This window comes from Eleutherodactylus coqui, chromosome 12 (assembly GCF_035609145.1).
Source record: "Eleutherodactylus coqui strain aEleCoq1 chromosome 12, aEleCoq1.hap1, whole genome shotgun sequence".
NCBI lineage: Eukaryota > Metazoa > Chordata > Amphibia > Anura > Eleutherodactylidae > Eleutherodactylus > Eleutherodactylus coqui.
In genome coordinates this window covers 23,593,940-23,606,729 of record NC_089848.1, presented here as the reverse complement: position 1 = coordinate 23,606,729, position 12,790 = coordinate 23,593,940, and positions in this window count along the sequence as shown.

Here is a 12,790-nt window from a genome sequence, read left to right as displayed (position 1 = left end):
CAGAATACTTTGACTCTTTATTTTTGCAACATCCTCCCCATCTCTTCCCATGCTCAACACAAGCCTCCCAATCTTCCACCTCTTAAACACTACCACCCTACTGCTTTCTCCCAATACTGTGCCTTGCTGCCCTGGGTGCCCCACAGCACAGGTGGGTGTGATATTGTTAACTGGATTGCTCTGGTCTACATCAAGTTCCTGGCACTTCATAGGCCGCAGGCTTGAAGCAGCCTCCAGCCTACAAGAGGGTATGGTGGGGCACTCAACTATTTCCATGATGCAGATACACTTGAAAGGCATACAAGGGAGCAGTCATAACTGTTTAATCCCTCACTTACGGATGCCGCTATCTCTCATTACGGAGAAGTTGATATCTATCCTTACACACCATCATGCAGGGCTTATAGCCTCTTACTAATAATCTATTACCTCTATTGTAATATTCCTTTATAAAATGTACTTTTCTGAACATGGCCACAACGCATTTGTATGTTCTTCAGATATTATACTGCTGACCGTGTGATTAAAGGGGTCTTCCGGTTACACAAAGTTGCTGTCAGATGAATGCTTATCAAATGTTATTAAAGTTTACAATGTGGTTCTGCTTTGGATTTCGTGTCTCTAGCTCCATAAAGTATTACCGTCTCTTGGCACTTCAGAAGTGTTTATTGCCAGGTTGCCATGGATACGTCCTATAGGCATTCCAGCAATACAGATCAGGCTTGCTCAGTAGGAGTGGCTTTTTTTATGGGTGGCTTTTTTTTCTCTATTTGGCTCTCAAGACCGGATTGCTGACCAATAGCAGGAGAGCGCTTAGTGGGGACGCACACAGAAAGGAAGTACAGAGTGGGGAATTGTGGTAAATGTAGTTTCAAGCTGCATGTCAGAAGGCATGTGGTGACCATCTTAGAAAATAGCTTTGTGGAGTAACATCAGAAACGGAGGACAGGGTTTATTATTATTTTATTTTATTAGGGGTTTATCTAAAATAGAACTTTGAATTTTGCTTTACTTTATTCTGTAAGAAGTAGAGATGAGCGAGCGTACTCGTCCGAGCTTGATACTCGTTCGAGTATTAGGGTACTCGAGATGCTCGTTACTAGAGACGAGCACCACGCGGTGTTTGAGTCACTTCCATTTTCTTCCCAGAAAATTTTGCGCTGTTTTCTGGCCAATAGTAACACAGGGAAGACATTACAACTTCCTCCTGTGAAGGTCCAGCCCTATCCCACCCCCCTGCAGTGAGTGGCTGGGGAGATCAGGTGCCACCCGAGTATACAAACTGGGCGTGCAGACCATAGGGTCCTCAGTCTGCAGTCATTTTACTGAGTATAGGGGCAATACTGGTGAGGCAGGGACAGTGGTACAGGGAAAGAGATATACTGGCTATATAGGCAGTGGGCTTTTTCCCAAAAATTGGGAAAAAATACTATATTTGGGCTGCCTGTGACCGTCTTCAGTTTACTGCGTGTCTGCTGGGGGTAGTAGTCGCTAATTAATACCCAGCCTTGCGCATATTTTTTTCTGGCTGCACTGTGCTTTCAATAACCACAGTCATCCTCCAACAGGGAAATCCATATACAGGCTATATAGGCAGTGGGCTTTTTCCCAAAAATTGGGAAAAAATACTATAATTGGGCTGCCTGTGACCGTCTTCAGTTTACTGCGTGTCTGCTGGGGGTAGTAGTCGCTCATTACTACCCAGCTAAGCGTTACAGCAGGCTTGCGCATAATTGTTTCCTGGCTCTGCTGTGTCCGTTACATGATTGCCGTCATCCCGCCAGAGGGAAAGAGTATACATATATACGCTGCATACGGTGTCTGTCTGGTTTTTCACCTCACCATTTAAAAAAATTGAAGCAAAATACTTAAGGCCTACCACTGGCCTTTGGCCACTTGACTGGTTCTGCCCTGTGAATTCCAGTAGCTCAGTCATACGCACCTAGGTCTGACTACAGGCTTGCGCATAATTGTTTCCTGGCTCTGCTGTGCGTTCCGTAAGTGAAGTCAGCCTCCAACCACAGGCCAATAAGCGGCACATTTAATTACAGCGTTCAGTTTCTGCTCTACTCGTAATACACCATGCTGAGGGGTAGGGGTAGGCCTAGAGGACGAGGACACGGAGGTCCAAGTCAGGGTGTGGGCACAGGCCGAGCTCCTGGTCCAGGTGTATCGCAGCTGACTGCTGCGGGATTAGGAGAGAGGCAAGTTTCTGGGGTCCCCAGATTCATCTCACAATTAATGGGTCCATGCGGTAGACCTTTATTAGAAACTGAGCAGTGTGAGCAGGTCCTGTCGTGGATGGCAGAAAGTGCATCCAGCAATCTATCGACCACCCAGTCTTCTACGCCGTCCACAGCTGCAACTCTGAATCCTCTGGTTGCTGCTCCTCCTTCCTCCCAGCCTCCTCACTCCATGAAAATGACACATTCTGAGGAGCAGGCAGACTCCCAGGAACTGTTCTCGGGCCCCTGACCAGATTGGGCAGCAATGGTTCCTCTCCCACTGGAGGAGTTTGTCGTGACCGATGCCCAACCTTTGGAAAGTTCCCGGGGTCCGGGGGATGAGGCTGGGGACTTCCGGCAACTGTCTCAAGACCTTTCAGTGGGTGAGGAGGACGATGATGATGAGACACAGTTGTCTATCAGTGAGGTAGTAGTAATTTCAGTAAGTCCGAGGGAGGAGCGCACAGAGGATTCGGAGGAAGAGCAGCAGGACGATGAGGTGACTGACCCCACCTGGTTTGCTAAGCCTACTGAGGACAGGTCTTCAGAGGGGGAGGCAAGTGCAGTAGCAGGGCAGGTTGCAAGAGGCAGTGCGGTGGCCAGGGGTAGAGGCAGGGCCAGACCGAATAATCCACCAACTGTTTCCCAAAGCGCCCCCACGTGCCATGCCACCCTGCAGAGGCTGAGGTGCTCAAAGGTCTGGCAGTTTTTCACTGAGAGTGCAGACGACCGACGAACTGCGGTGTGCAAGGTTTGTCGCGCCAAGATCAGCCGGGGAGCCACCACCACCAGCCTCACCACCACCAGCATGCGCAGGCATATGATGGCCAAGCACCCCACAAGGTGGGACAAAGGCCGTTCACCGCCTCCGGTTTGCACCACTGCCTCTCCCCCTGGGCACCAACCTGCCACTGAGATCCAACCCCCCTCTCAGGCAACAGGCACGACCGTCTCCTGGCCTGCACCCACACGCTCACCTCCGCTGTCCTCGGCCCCATCCAGCAATGTCTCTCAGCGCAGCGTTCAGCCGTCGCTAGCGCAACTGTTTGAGCGCAAGTACGCCGCCACGCACCCGCTCGCTCAAGCGTTAAACGTGCACATAGCCAAATTGATCAGCCTGGAGATGCTGCCGTATAGGCTTGTGGAAACGGAGGCTTTCAAAAACATGATGGCGGCGTCGGCCCCGCGCTACTCGGTTCCCAGTCGCCACTACTTTTCCCGATGTGCCGTCCCAGCCCTGCACGACCACGTCTCCCGCAACATTGTACGCGCCCTCACCAACGCAGTTACTGGCAAGGTCCCCTTAACAACGGACACGTGGACAAGCAAAGGCGGGCAGGGCCACTATATCTCCCTGACGGCACATTGGGTGAATTTAGTGGAGGCTGGGACAGAGTCAGAGCATAAAGGCAGACGCTTTGCGCTCAGAAACGGAGGCGGGGGAAGACAGTATGTCGCTGGATAGTCAGAGCACCCTCATGTCTATATCTCAGCGCGTTTTGGAGGAGGAGGAGGGGGAAGAGACAGCTTGTCCCACTGCTGAGGGTACCCATGCTGCTTGCTTGTCATCCTTTCAGCGTGTATGGCCTGAGGAGGAGGAGGAGGAGGAGGAGGTGGAGGAGGATCCTGAAAGTGATCTTCCTAGTGAGGACAGCCATGTGTTGCGTACAGGTACCCTGGCACACATGGCGAACTTCATGTTAGGATGCCTTTCTCGTGACCCTCGCGTTACACGCATTCTGGCCACTACGGATTACTGGGTGTACACACTGCTTGACCCACGGTATAAGGAGAACCTTTCCACTCTCATACCCGAAGAGGAAAGGGGTTTGAGAGTGATGCTATACCACAGGACCCTGGTGAACAAACTGATGGTAAAATTCCCATCTGACAGCGCTAGTGGCAGAAGGCGCAGTTCCGAGGGCCAGGTAGCAGGGGAGGCGCGGAGATCAGGCAGCATGTACAGCGCAGGAAGGGGAACACTCTCCAACGCCTTTGACAGCTTTCTGGCTCCCCAGCAAGACTGTGTCACCGCTCCCCAGTCAAGGCTGAGTCGGCGGGAGCACTGTAAAAGGATGGTGAGGGAGTACGTAGCCGATCGCACGACCATCCTCCGTGACGCCTCTGCTCCGTACAACTACTGGGTGTCGAAGCTGGACACGTGGCCTGAACTCGCGCTGTATGCCCTGGAGGTGCTTGCTTGCCCTGCGGCTAGCGTCTTGTCAGAGAGGGTGTTTAGTGCGGCTGGGGGAATCATCACGGATAAGCGTACCCGCCTGTCAACTGACAGTGTCGACAGGCTTACACTCATAAAGATGAACAAAGCCTGGATTTCCCCAGACTTCTCTTTTCCACCAGCGGACAGCAGCGGTACCTAAACAATACGTAGGCTGCACCCACAGATGGAAGCATCGTTCTCCATCACCATAAAAAACGGGGACCTTTTAGCTTCATCAATCTGTGTATTATATTCATCCTCCTCCTGCTCCTCCTCCTGAAACCTGACGTAATCACGCCGAACGGGCAATTTTTCTTAGGCCCACAAGGCTCAATCATATTACTTTTGTAAACAATGTTTATACATTTCAATTCTCATTAAAGCGTTGAAACTTGCACCTAAACCAATTTTTATTTTAACTGGGCTGCCTCCAGGCCTAGTTACAAATTAAGTTACAATAACCAAAGCGATTAATGGGTTTCACCTGCCCTCTTGGTTGGGCATGGGCAATTTTTCTGAGGTACATTAGTACTGTTGGTACACCAATTTTTTTGGGCCCTCGCCTACAGTGTAATCCTAGTAATTTTTATGGGCTTCGCCTGCACTCATGGTACAGCAAGGTGTGTGGGGTTGGCCTACACTTTTGCTACATAAACGTAACTGGGGCCTTGTCTATACTGTAATTCACAGAGGCAGAGGGATATAGAAGAAAGGCTTTCTCAAAATATTCACTGGGTATATCCCTTAAAATATAACTTTTATTAATCAATAAATATAAAATGATTGGGCCTCACAAAAAACAGACAAACTGGAACTAACAAACACAGAGCAAGAATTTTAAACCCTGGAAAAGGACCAGAGAAAATATACGCAATTGACACCTCTATTACAATGCAGAAGTATCCTGCAATGTGAGACACTATAATGCACTCTTTTTCAGTCACCATTGGGGATGGATGTCACCCAATAAAGATTAGAGGACCATATTAGGATGCGTCCTTCACAAAAAGATGATGATCGTTCCATCAAGGTAAGTGGTTTACGGAACGCCTCCAATGGTGACGTACATTCGGGCTCCTATTGTGTCTCATCAACAAGGATCAGAATTATTAGAGGTGAAATGACAAGAGGCCACCAGGCCTATGTCTTCTTAGTACACAAACCCTCTTAAATAAGAGATACAATCTGGTTCTTGACCAGGTAACTGCCCTATCTGGATAATAGCACCGGGCTAAAGATGCTGAAACAGTAGGACACCAGCAGCAGCCTATGATAGGTCCTTGTCCGTGATGAAAAAAGAACTGTATATAGTTTCGTTTAGAATGGACAAACCACAAGCAAAGCTTCTGCTGATGCCCCCCGAGAAAAAATACACAAGTGGCTGATGGATTATCAACCACAGGTTATCAATCAATGAAGAATCAAATTCTGCTAGAAATAACCAGAGAACCACCATTAAGGTACTGATGCGTTCTCATGCAGAATATAGCTTCAATAACCATTCAGGACGAGATTCAGAAAAACCTTCTGAGAGAATTATTAATGCAGAAATGGTTCGTACTGGTTCAACGCGTTTCTGTCATACACAGACTCATCAGGAACCGTAATCTATGATGGTGTCATCAGACACGAAATTGTCCTTGGTAGTTATAACGTTTCTCTACTCTATGATACAAAGGTGCCATACACTAAAAATAATGCTGTTATCAGGCAATGAATATGAAACCCTGAACTTCCCTAAGTAGTTGAGTCCTCCTAGATGAGAAAGGGAGGAATTCGCTCCTCTAGATAAACCTAACCAGATTAAAAGGGACACTAAATAGAAGATAACGCGTCCCAAATAACCCAAAAAGTGATTAAACCCCTAAAAATTTTTATTTTAACTGGGCTGCCTCCAGGCCTAGTTACAAATTAAGTTACAGTAACCAAAGCGATTAATGGGTTTCACCTGCCCTCTTGGTTGGGCATGGGCAATTTTTCTGAGGTACATTAGTACTGTTGGTACACCAATTTTTTTGGGCCCTCGCCTACAGTGTAATCCTAGTAATTTTTAGGGGCTTCGCCTGCACTCATGGTACAGCAAGGTGTGTGGGGTTGGCCTACACTTTTGCTACATAAACGTAACTGGGGCCTTGTCTATACTGCAACTACTGAAATGTGAAAGACTGTTTTTTCCCTAAACTGCTGCAACGGGAATGTTACTGTGGCCTGTCTTGACTGCTACTATTACTGAAATGGAACTAAGACTGTGCTCCCCCTATACTGCTGCTAGTGATATGTTACTGGGGCCTGTCTAGACTGCTACTACTACTGAAATGGAACTAATACTGTGCTCCCCCTATACTGCTGCTTCGGAATTGTTACTGGCGCCTATCTAGACTGCAACTACTACTGAAATGGAACTAATACTGTGCTCCCCCTATACTGCTGCTAGTGATATGTTACTGGGGCCTGTCTAGACTGCTACTACTACTCAAATGGAACTAATACTGTGCTCTCCCTACACTGCTGCTAGTAATATGTTACTGGGGCCTGTCTAGACTGCTACTACTACTGAAATGGAACTAATACTGTGCTTCGCCTATACTGCTGCTTTGGAATTGTTACTGGGGCCTGTCTTGACTGCTACTATTACTGAAATGGTCGGTTGGGCAGCATGTTACCCAGAAGTGGCAGCGGAGTGTCACGCAGGCAGTGATTGTGCTTTGTTGGAGGTAGTGTGGTGCTTAGCTAAGGTATGCCTTGCTAATGAGGGTTTTTCAGAAGTAAAAATTGTTGGGGGGGGCACTCTTGCCATTATTGTGGCTTAATAGTGGGACCTGGGAACTTGAGATGCAGCCCAACATGTAGCCGCTCGCCTGCCCTATCCGTTTCTGTGTCGTTTCCAGCACTTTCTTGAATTTCCCAGATTTTCACAAATGAAAACCTTAGCGGAGCATAGGTCCCATACAAAAATGCTCGGGTCGCCCATTGACTTCAATGGGGTTCGTTACTCGAAACGAACCCTCGAGCATCGCGGGAAGTTCGACTCGAGTAACGAGCACCTGAACATTTTGGTGCTCGCTCATCTCTAGTAAGAAGTATTACCTGATATGTGATTCTGGGCATTTTGCCCAACTCTGTAACCCCCTGACTATTTAAATGAATGTTATATTGAAAGTCATGTTTATATGTTTTGACCTTTCCAAAACATTAATAAAAACTTTGTTAAACAGAACGGAGGACAGGATAAGAAGGTGATGGCTGTGAAAGTTATACCCATAACCAGCTATCCATAAACAAGTCACAAACACCTTCCATATCTGGAATTTTTGAAAATTTGCCTAAAAACCAGAATACCCCTTAAAAGCTGCAACGTGAGGCAGGTAAAATTGTGTTCTTAGTTGTAGGTTTTATGTAGACCAGTGATCTCCAACCAGAGGCTCAGGAGCCACATTTAGCTACCGTGTTTCCCCTGAAAATAAGGCACTGTCTTATAATAATTTTTGCCCCAAAAGAGGCGTAGGGTCTTATTTTAGGGTAAGGGGGGGAGTGGGCTTATACTCGCCTGGTCCGCAGCGTGGCGGTGCCTTGCGCTGCTGGTCTCCGGCGGCAATTCAGACGTCTGTTGTGTCCTCCGTGATGAGGTATCTTCTTCTTTCTGGTGACGAGGCTTTGAATACCCCGCCTCCAGCAAAGTGAGTGCTGTGATTGGATCAAGCTCCAGCCAATCACAACCAGCGCTCTATGAGCCAATCACAGCCATTCAGTGATGTCATTTACTGAATGGCTGTAAAATGATCAAACACCGGCTCTGATTGGCTGGCACTCGATCCAATCACAGCACTCACTTTGCTGGAGGCGGGGTATTCAAAGAAGAGGATTTCTCAGCGCAGAGGACACGGTAGCCTGCTGCAGCGCCAGGGACCATCGCGAGGGACTCGGATGCCGCAGGCCAGGTGAGTATCGATGTTTTGTTTTTTTTTAGTTGGGTAGGGTTTACTTTTGGGTAGGTCTTAATTCAGGAGAAACACGGTATAAGTGGCAGAGGAGGAACAGTCCTAATCATCATCATCTAGCTACAGATTATTTTGTTCACAGTGGTAAAAATGTTAAGTTTGTATCCAAGTATAAGATTTTAATGTGAATCTAGATTTCAGTTTCATGATTGAACGGGAGCCTTTCCCTCTCATCTGTCCATGTCCATCCGATCTGCGTTGATCGTCTTATACTCATCCGTGATAACATAAGCCTGCATCATCAGAGTCCGACTCCTCCGCTGTGTCTTCAGTGCGGTCTGAGTGCTGGAGACGAGGAGGAGTCAGGATCTGATGCTGCCAGGTGACAGGGTAAGGGGTCATTCTTTGGAGCAACTGTTACCAAGGGATCCACATTTGGAGGCAAGATTACTTTAAGGAGCTACATTTGGGGACACTATTCTATAAGGGGCCAAATTTGGGAGCACTGTTATTAACAGACCACAGTTGGAGGCACTATTTCTATAGGGGGCCACATTTAAGAACATTTTCACTATGTGGTGGTACTATTATTACTGTTAAAAGGATTATATGAGTTATATATTTTTTTCTTTTAATTGATGCTCTTAATGCCTGAAAAGAATAAAATATCTTATATTCACCTCTTCTGGCTCCCGTCAGCTCTGATGTCACCAGTGACATCATGTTTACTGGCTGCAGTCAGACAGGATATCAGTCTACTGCAGCCAATCAGAGCTCAATGCTCAAACGCCATGGTCTGTGAATGACTGCAGCAGCCAGTGACGTTCTGTATATGAGTTCACTGCAACCTATAAATACAGTGTCATAGGGGAGACCGGAGCTGCCGCACTGGACATGTGGGGACCGAGGTGAGGTGAATATAGGATATTTTATTATTTTCAGGCACGGAGGGCATCAATTAAAAAAAAACTCAGTCAATTCCTTTAATACTATGTTATTATTTGCTCACAGTATGGTGGCATTATTTAGTCACAGTATGTTAGGCTTAGCAAGTCATTTTATGACTAGTTTTAGTACGGTGGTATTATTTAGTCACAGTATGTAAGTGATAAACAGCCACAACATGACAATGTTATTCAGCTACACAATGGTGGTAATATGGGGTGTGAGGGGCAGCCCCAATCTAAACCTTTGCACCTTGGCCCATGAGTCTGTAGCTATGCCCCTATCCAGGGCCCCCTATCTACCATGTGCCATTTATAATACTGGAGTACTGGCATGTAACAGGTGGGGCCTTTGGGCCTCTCTAAGGCTCCTGGGCCCCGTAGTGAGTGCTGCCTCTGCACTTCCTATAGTTACGCCCTGCCCCTATCTGTATCGGACTTTATGACAAAGCCTTGTGTAGTGGCCCAGTACATCATCCTGGTCCCCTCCATCAATGTCATGCATGTTTGTCCTTTGTAGATGCACTGTGCAAGCCTATCTTGTTATTTCTAGTGTGTGTGTTGCACAGCTGCGGCACTTGAGAGGTTAAGTTTTATAAAATCATAGTCTGCCTGTAAATGTATCCACTCTGTCATGTCATGTGGTATGAGTGTGGGTATAAATAGGAGTGCTTGAGAGCAGGAAAGGAGTTCCATCTTCAGTTCTGTCTTGCATCTTGTCTTCAATCTGAGAGAGTGTAACACAGAGCCACATGGAAGCACCTTTAGCTTCCTTGTGGTGAAGATGGAGGAAGAGGAGAGATATCCCGTAGCTGATAAAATATGGATGTGAGTGGAGTGAGTCCTAAGCCTAAGAGAGAGAGCACTGGTAAGTAATTCTGTGAGAGTACCAGTGCAGTGGTACTAATTTAAGGTTCCTATGCCGTCGTCCAAGTCTAGGTAACCCGCGTAGAAGTACGCTACTAAGTGTAACCCATGTGTCTCCAGTGCAGGGTGCAAATCCTGAAAGTCAATTAAATACTGCCAGAGTGTCTGTGGAGTGACCCCTACCCCTTTCTTCCTCCGGAGTGCTCCCTGTCCAGGAGCGGTAGCTGACAGATAACATGGACTGTAGGACCGGTTTCATCCTGTGTTTCCTCCCTGACCTCTGATCTTTTGAGTTACCTGCACTGTGAAGATTGTACCTCATTTGTCCTGTAAAATAATTGTTTACCGTTTTATTCAAGTAAAGTTCATACCGGGCTCTAACTGTTCCTAGGGACCCGAGGTACTAGAAAACCAGTGTCTGTGATTATTCTCCGCTGTGTAGAATACCAGTGTATAGGAACAGTGGCATCACCCGTGACCACTACTACCCCCATCCTCTTGTTATTGGCATCCTAGGGGTGTCTTTAGCGAGCTGCAGGTATACTCTGGTCTTGGCTGTGTGTAGAGATAAGCGAGTATACTCGCTAAGGCACATTACTCGGCTAAGGCACTACTCGCTCGAGTAATGTGCGTTAGGGAGTATACTCGCTCATCTCTAGCTGCGTGTCATCCTTCTGGGAGAGGAGCCTGGTAAGTGCTGCCGTGACAAGCCATTACTTAACCCTCACAGCTCCCCCTTAGTCAGGTGTCCGGAGTACTCCTCTGGGGTATTGCACTTGGGGCAAGCAATCCTCGCCAATACTTGGTGTTGACACTTTTCTATCCAGTTGAAAAGACCGATAGATAAAAACTAAAGATGAGCGAACGTGTCCGTTACGGACACATCCGCACCCGGACACCGGCTTTGCCGAACACTGCAGTGTTCGCGCGTAAAGGTCCGGGTGCCGCCGGGGGGCGGGGAGATGCGCGGCGGCGCGGGCGGCAGTAGCGGGGAACAGGGGGGAGCCCTCTCTCTCTCCCTCTCCCCCCCACTCCCCGCCGCACCCCCCCGCGCTGCCACGGCGGCCCCCGAACTTTTTCGCCCGAACACTGAAGTGTTCGCAAAGTTCGGTGTTCGGGCGAAAAAGGGGCGGGGCCGAACGTGTTCGCTCATCTCTAATAAAAACCTTGTGAAATGGAGACCGAAGTGATTATGACTGCACAGTGTGGGTGACGTGAACGCCGGATCTATGTCATATTTGGGTTTGAGGGCAGTTGGTCCAATATTCCTTGTCATTTCATAAGTTTGTCCAAAAAACCCCCATCCGATCGGACAATTCGTCCAATCTCAATCTGTCCAATATATCACTACGTCCAATCTAGATTTTATCCACTTAATATTGGAAACACAAAAGTGATTCTAAACCACTTGTTTTAACCCCTTAATGATTAGACCAAATTTTAAAAATCTGACACGTGTCAATTTAACATCGAATATCTCCACAAAATCTGACTTTGTTTTTTCGCCACATATTGTACTTCATTTAGGTGGTATGATTTGTATGACAACTCCGCTGCGGAATCTCACCCTCTCCATGCTCTAGAATTGAGGGGGAGGGGATTCCGCCACGGTCTTCCCCGACTCTACTTACGCAACACATGGTGCGGACTCAGAGGCAAGGAGGCTGCTGCAGATTTTTAACTTATATATCTCTGCATAGCTTGAGCTTATGTAAGGTATTGCAAGTATAAGGCAGTGTAATGCAAAGTACAAACAATATATATTATTATGCATATGAAAAATATGTTGTATGCAACCACATGACAACTTTGCACTGGGTTGTGAGAGGAATTCTGGTTCTGGGACACTACAGGTATTTATGAGAGTCGAGTATCATAGATGTACAGTACATCAGTTACTTAGTGAACTTTGTGGCTGAGCCTCTTTGTTTTTACTTATTTCTTCATTTAATAATAATAGTAATCTTTATCTATATAGCGCCAACATATTCCGCAGCGCTGAAAATGTCTGTCGATCCGCGAACGGGCACACTGATAGATGGGTTAAATCTTTAAAAAAAATGCTGTAGGGAACATAGGGAGCTTGTTGGAAAAATTTTAAGCATATAGCAGAAAACCCCTTGAAAGCCAGAGTCACATGACCGTAATATAGCCACATTGTAGAAGTCCCTGGTGACCTAAATTTGGTTCCGTGCAACAGCAGCAGGGTTGGCAGTTGCATCGATTGTATGAATGCTAAAATATAGCCATATCATGACTGTGTGAAATCACCTTACTCTTCCGAGACCAGTGCTTCAACTCTGTGTGTATTACAGAGGGTGTAGATGACATTGACATTCGAAGGGATACACAAAATTAGGGGTAAGAAGCTAAAAAAAAGATTTATTTATTTTTATAATTTCCATTTTTAAAAAAAATTTGTATAGTCCCCCTAAAATACAGGAATGGGTTCTTTATTTGGTTTTGGACGTTTTGATATATAATTTGCATAGTCTCAGATTACAGGACACATATGGCGATGGTTTTGTTTGGCATCGGCGGTTGGTTGTTTATATGTATTTTTATTTTATTCTGTAATTTTTAAAACTTATTTTTGTA